This window comes from Agelaius tricolor, unplaced genomic scaffold, assembly GCF_023055355.1.
Source record: "Agelaius tricolor isolate 1412-34295 unplaced genomic scaffold, bAgeTri1.0.p SCAF_39, whole genome shotgun sequence".
NCBI classification, from domain to species: Eukaryota; Metazoa; Chordata; class Aves; order Passeriformes; family Icteridae; genus Agelaius; species Agelaius tricolor.
The window spans coordinates 443,544-450,000 of NW_027269299.1; the positions used below are offsets into that span (position 1 = coordinate 443,544).

Below are 6,457 nucleotides of genomic sequence, written 5' to 3' on the forward strand. Positions count from 1 at the left end.
GCCGTGTGTGGGGGCCGATGGCCGCGTGCCCCCAGCCACGTGCCGTGTGTTTTGTGCGTGTCGTCCCGTGAAAGTGAGACGCAGGCAAGCTGCCGTGCCCTCCCGCATTCCAGCGCGCGCCGTGTGGCCCTCTGCGTGGAGGCCGGGCCGAGCCCGGGTGCCTGGTCCACCTCCGAAGGACGGCATTTGTGAGGTTGGCGTCACCCGTCGCGGGGGAGGCGGTCAGGAGCGCGGGCTCCCCCACCTCTTGGCCGGCCTTCGGAGCGTGGGTTGCTCCAGTTGGTTTTTATTCCCCCTTCCGTTTCTGTGTGCTCGTACGGTCAAAGCCAGGCACTCACCCCCGCGTCCTCGGCCCCAGAGTAACAAAAAAAGGGGCCGCTTGGCGCGAGCAGTGCCCGAAAGCCAGACAACTCTTAGCGGTAGATCACTCGGCTCGTGCATCGATGAAGAATGCAGCTAGCTGTGAGAATTAATGTGAATTGCAGGACACATTGACCATTGACCATTCGAAGGCACGTGCAGCCCTGGATTCCTCCTGGGGCTATGCCTGTCTGACGATCGCTTGATGAGCAATAGCCATCCGGGGGCCATGCTAGCGGCATGGCTGGGGTCGCCTCTCAGGCCCGTTGCCTGCAGCGGGCGGCGGTGGCGGTGGCAGCAGCAGCGTCCCACTGGTGCCTGAGGGAAGGCAGTCAGGGGTTCGGCGAGGGAAGCATTTCCCTAGGAGGCCTCGATCCCTTCACTGTGGCCCGGCGGGCGTCGTCGTCGTCGCAGTCGTCGTCGTCGCCGTGCAGGGCCTTCGTCCCCCTAAATGCAGACTCCGGGAGCACTCCATTGCTCCCCGCTCCCGGAGCAAGCCGCTGGGGTGGAGCTCGTCCTCGCCGGGACCGTGCCATGGATGCGGTGGCACGGCAGCCTGGGGAGAGCGAGAGACGGCATCGAAAGGCACTGCCAAGGGCTGAGAGAGAAAGAGAGAGGAGGGCGAGAAGGGGAGGCGAGGCACGGCCTCGCCCCCAGCGTCCCCCCCACACTGGTGGCTGTCTGCAGGTGGGACCGGCGACGGTACCGTGCCGTACTTCCGAGCGCCCGCGCGTAGCGAGAGCGCCGGGGATGGTTGTTCCAACCCCGTCCTCCCTTCGCCCGCCCCCTCCTCTTCTGTCGCGGTCTCGGGGCCCACCGAGGGGCGCCGTCGTTCCTCTCTCTCTCCCTGCTGATGCCGTCATGCGCGCCACCGCCCAGCCGGTCCTCCCGCACAGGGCTGTCTCTGCCCCACTCCCTTTTCAGTTCTCATCTCCGGGATGGGGCTCTCCGTCTCCTCGTCGCTCACTCATGCGCACGCGCACTCTCTCTCTCTGGCTCCCTCCGGGAGCGCGGAGAGGAGGGGGGGACTGGCAGTGTAGCGGGCGGGGGAGACACGGCGGCCATCGTCGCGCGCGCCTCCATGCGTGGTGCGGCCGAGCTTTGGGATTGCAAGCTCAGATCAGACGTGGCAACCCGCTGAATTTAAGCATATTAGTCAGCGGAGGAAAAGAAACTAACGAGGATTCCCTCAGTAACGGCGAGCGAAGAGGGAAGAGCCCAGTGCCGAATCCCCACCCCGTGGTGGGGCGTGGGACATGTGGTGTACAGAAGGCCCCCTCCCCAGCAGCGCTCTCGGGGGACCCAAGTCCTTGTGATCGAGGCCGCGGCCCACGGACGGTGTGATGCCGATAGTGGCCCCCCGGCACACCAGGCCCGGGGCTTCTCGGAGTCGGGTTGCTTGGGAATGCAGCCCAAAGCGGGTGGTAAATTCCATCTAAGGCTAAATAGCGGCACGAGACCGATAGCCAACAAGTACCATAAGGGAAAGTTGAAAAGAACTTTGAAGAGAGAGTTCAAGAGGGCGTGAAACCGTTAAGAGGTAAACGGGTGGGGCCCGCGCAGTCTGCCCGGAGGATTCAACCCGGCGAGTTGCGGTCGGCCAGCGCGGGTTTGGCGGATCCTTGCCTCCGCCTCCCCTCCGTCCCCCGGGTGAACCCCGTGCGTGGGGCGAGCCAGGGGAGGCGGGCCGGTGCGGGGACCGCCACCCGACCGGCAGCCAGCCATGGCTGGGCACATTTCCTCTGTGGCGGTGTGCCACAACCAGCTCCAGGTCGGCTGGGAAGGCCTCCGGCGGGCAAGTGGCCGAGCGCCGCGCGAGCGGCGGCGGGTGTTACAGCCCCCGGGCAGCAGGTCTTGCTGAATCCCGGGGCCGCGGGAGAGGACTGCCGTAGCGCCCTCCTCCCCGCCCCCGTCGGCAGCGCCGTGGTTGGGGGCGTCGCTTTTCCCCCTCCCTCCCCCTCCTGGGGGTGGGGGGGGTGGGGGCGGCGTCCCCGCAGTGCGGCGTTTCACGCAGGGGTGCAGGGGCCGAGCCCATGGACCCCCGGCACCACTGTCAACCAGGGCGGACTGTCCTCAGTGCACCCCAACCGCGCGGTGCCGCTGGGCCGGGCTTGACGGGCCGTGCTCCGGCGCCCAGGGTCCGCAGCGATGTCAGCTACCCACCTGACCCGTCTTGAAACATGGACCAAGGAGTCTAGCACGTGCGCGAGTCAGGGGCCATCGTCGAAAGCCCGCAGCGCAATGAAGGTGAGGGCCGCCGCGCCCCTGCTGAGGTGGGATCCCGGGGCGCGTGTCGCGCCTGGCAGCCCTGGGCGCACGACTGGCCTGTCTCGCCCGCCGACCCCTCGCGGGGCCGGGGAGGTGGAGCGTGAGCATCCGTGCTAGGATCCGAAAGATGGTGAACTATGCCTGGGCAGGGCAAAGCCAGAGGAAACTCTGGTGGAGGTCCGTTGCGGTCCTGATGTGCAAATTGGTCGTCCGACCCGGGTCTAGGGGCGAAAGACTAATTGAACCATCTAGTAGCTGGATCCCTCCGAAGTTTCCCTCAGGACAGCTGGCACTCGGCAATGTTCAGTTTTACCCAGTAAAGCGAATGATTAGAGGTCCTGTGGCCGAAATGATCTCAACCTATTCTCAAACTTTCAATGGGTAAGGGGGCCGGCTCGCTGGCGTGGAGCAGCGCCGTGGAATGCGAGTGCTCAGTGGGCCACTTTTGGTAAGCAGAACTGGTGCTGCGGGATGAACCGAACGCCCGGTTAAGGCGCCCAATGCCGACGCTCATCAGAGCCCAGAAAAGGTGTTGGTTGATCTAGACAGCAGGACGAGGGCCATGGAAGTCGGAATCTGCTAAGGAGTGTGTAACAACTCGCCTGCCGAATCAACTAGCCCTTAAAATGGATGGCGCTGGAATGTCGGGCCCATACCCGGCCATCGCCGGCAGTGTGATGCCCACGGGGGCTAGGCCGCGACGAGTAGGAGGGCCACTGCGGTGCGCCTCGAAGCCTGGGCCGTGGGCCCGGGTGGAGCCGCCGCAGGTGCAGATCTTGGTGGTAGTAGCAAATATTCAAACGAGAGCTTTGAAGGCTGGAGTGGAGCAGGGTTCCATGTGAACAACAGTTGAACATGGGTCAGTCGGTCCTAAGCGATAGGCGAGTGGAGGCCATCGCCCTCAGCAAAGGGAGTCGGGTTCAGATCCCCGAATCCGGAGTGGCGGAGACGGGCGCCGCGAGGCGCCCAGTGCGGTGACGCATCCGATCCTGGAGAAGCCGGCGGGAGCCCCGGGGAGAGTTCTCTTTTCTTTGTGAAGGGCCAGGCGCCCTGGAAAGGGTTCGCCCCGAGAGAGGGGCCCACGCCATGGAAAGTGTAGTGGTTCCGGCAGCGTCCGGTGAGCTCTCGCTGGCCCGTGAAAATCCGGGGGAGAGGGCGTAAGACTCGCTCCGGGCCGTACCCATATCCGCAGCAGTTCTCCAAGGTGAACAGCCTCTGGCATGTTGGAACAATGTAGGTAAGGGAAGTTGGCAAGCCAGATCCATAACTTTGGGATAAGGATTGGGTCTAAGGGCTGGGTCGGTCGGGCTGGGGTGTGAAGCGGGGCAGCACGGGGCACCGCGCGCAGGTGAGTGCGCTCCGCGTGGCCCGCCCGGGCGCCGGGGCGGGTGCGCGCGGCGTCGACTCTGGACACTCGCCGGGCCCTTCCCTTGGATCGTCCCAGCTGCGGCGGGCATCGCCCACCCTCCCCTCCACCCACCCTCCGCCTTTCCGCGGCCGGCACCCCAGCGGCGACCGCCACCATCGTCGTAGGGCGCCGCTGCCCCGTCGGTTCCTGCCAGCGGGGTCCCCGCGGCGCATGGCCGTGGCCAGCGTCAGCCAAGCAGTTCGCGCGGGGAGGGTCCCTGGAGGGGGTCCCCGGGCTGGCGCCCCACCTCGGCTGGTGCCTAGCAGCCGGCTTAGTACTGGTGCAGACCAGGAGAATCCGACTGTTTAATTAAAACAAAGCATCGGGTTGTGATTTCTGCCCAATGCTCTGAATGTCAAAGTGAAGAAATTCAATGAAGCGCGGGTAAACAGCGGGAGTAACTATGACTCTCTTACTACCTGAAACCTGGCCCCCTGGTTGGACAGGGGCGACGGGTTCGGAGGTGGGCTGACCACCCATTCCGTTCCCGATGTTGAATCTGGTCATGACTCGGCTATTCCAAATCCAAATCCGTTTCTCGGAGGAGGAAACTGGGGGCGGCTGTTCCACCTTACTAGGGTATCGGTGGGCACTCAGACCTCCTGAGATGATTTTGTAACATCTTCAACCACCAAATTGACAGAAAATGAATTGGGCTTGCTGGTGAATTTTTCTCTAGAACTGTATAGGTCAGATCTGCAGGAGCATGTACAGGGGGTGGTTCATGTTTCTGTTAATGGGGGGGTGTTGAATGGGTTTCCTGAGGTGTTTGAACAGCCTACACCACAACTGAGTGAGGGGGACAACTTAAATCCTAGTCCCCCTAAGGACGATGATCAGAATGTACTTGAGAAGGGAGGCAGTGGGAAGGGGGAAGAGGGTACACCAGAGGCATTGCCTCCAGTGCCTGAGGTCCGCAGTGAACAAGCACCGGATGACATCGTGAAGGTGACTGTTCCTGACAAAAATCCACCATGTCCTTGCTGTGGTACCCAGGTCAACTCGATGTTGGCCCTAATTGAACACCTTAAGGGGTCTCACGGGAGGAAGTGGGTGTGCTTTCGGTGTGCCTAGTGTGGGAGGGAGAATTTTAACCATCACAGTACTGTTTGTCATTTTGCAAAGTGCAAGGGTCCGAAGGATGCGGGACCTCCAGTGGGAGAGTGGATATGTGAGGTATGCAGTAGAGATTTTATGACTAAAATTGGCCTAGGACAACACAAAAGATTGGCACATCCACTGGTTAGAAACCAGGAGAGGATCGATGCTTCCCAACCGAAAGAAACATCAAACTGAGGAGCCCACAAAAGATGCTGGACAAAGGAGGAGGAAGAGCTACTTGTCAAGCTGGAGGTACAGTTTGAGAGTCACAAAAACATTAATAAGCTCATATCGGAACACTTAACAAGCAAAACAGCTAAGCAGATTGGTGATAAAAGGAGAATGCTGCTCAGGAAGAATGGAGTGGGTGGGGGAGCAGCTGGGAACTTGAAATCAGAACCTGGGTCAAGTCATCAATCCCAGGCAGGAACTGTGAACAATGGACTTGGGGGGAACCACCAGCCGGAAGGACCAGCTGCTGGGAAGGGAACAATAGGGACATCTGGACACCACCTTGATAGGGATAACAGTCTCCAGGCAACCGTTGGCCAGCAGAGGGCAGGGCGACTGCAGGCTCGTTATCAGAAAAGGATCAAAGAACGTTTATCAGAGGGGACAATTAACAACTTCCCCAGAGCATTTGAACAGTTATTAGAAGGCCAAAAGGTGCAACCACTGCTCAATCAGACAGCACAGGACTGCTTTGGTTGCCTGGAATCAGTGAGCCAAATAAGAACAGCACTCCGGGGGAAAAGCAAAAAGGAAACTCAGGAGGAGCAGCCAAGAAAACAGTTTCAGAAGTGGATGAAGGACAGAGCGATCAGAAGAGGTAACTACCTCTGCTTTCAGCGTTTATTCCATCTAGACAGGGAAATTAGCGAAGATCATTTTGGACGACATCGAATGTCTGTCCTGTGATATATCACCCAGTGAAATTTATTCGGTATTCAAGGCCAGATGGGAAACACCTGGACAGTTTGGTGTGAGACTTGAGAGTCTTTGGAGACTTTGAAATTAAAGGGAAGGCCCACCATAAGGCCTTCAGGGACTTAATTACAGCCAAAGAAATTGAAAAGAACGTGCGGGAAATGAGCAAGGGCTTGGCACCAGGTCCAGATGGGATTGCCCTTGGGGACATCAGGAAGATGGATCCCGGGTATGCCCGGACTGCTGAGCTCTTCAACCTGTGGCTAACATCTGGTGACATCCCGGACATGGTGAGGGGGTGCAGGGCTGTTTTGATCCCCAAATCGACAAAACCGGAGCGCCTGAAGGACATCAACAACTGGAGACCCATCACGATTGGTTCCATCTTGCTGA

General features: G+C 60.4%; 1 non-coding gene and 1 pseudogene across 1 annotated transcript; both read left to right on the plus strand.

The window, feature by feature from the left end:
- Nucleotides 1-408: 408 nt before the first annotated feature.
- Nucleotides 409-561, plus strand: LOC139603598 (5.8S ribosomal RNA). The gene has a single exon (XR_011683755.1). It is a non-coding gene; the product is annotated as a 5.8S ribosomal RNA (ribosomal RNA).
- A 909-nt stretch (nucleotides 562-1,470) lies between these two features.
- The window catches only part of LOC139603558 (28S ribosomal RNA), an 8,474-nt pseudogene continuing 3,487 nt past the window's right edge, over nucleotides 1,471-6,457 (plus strand).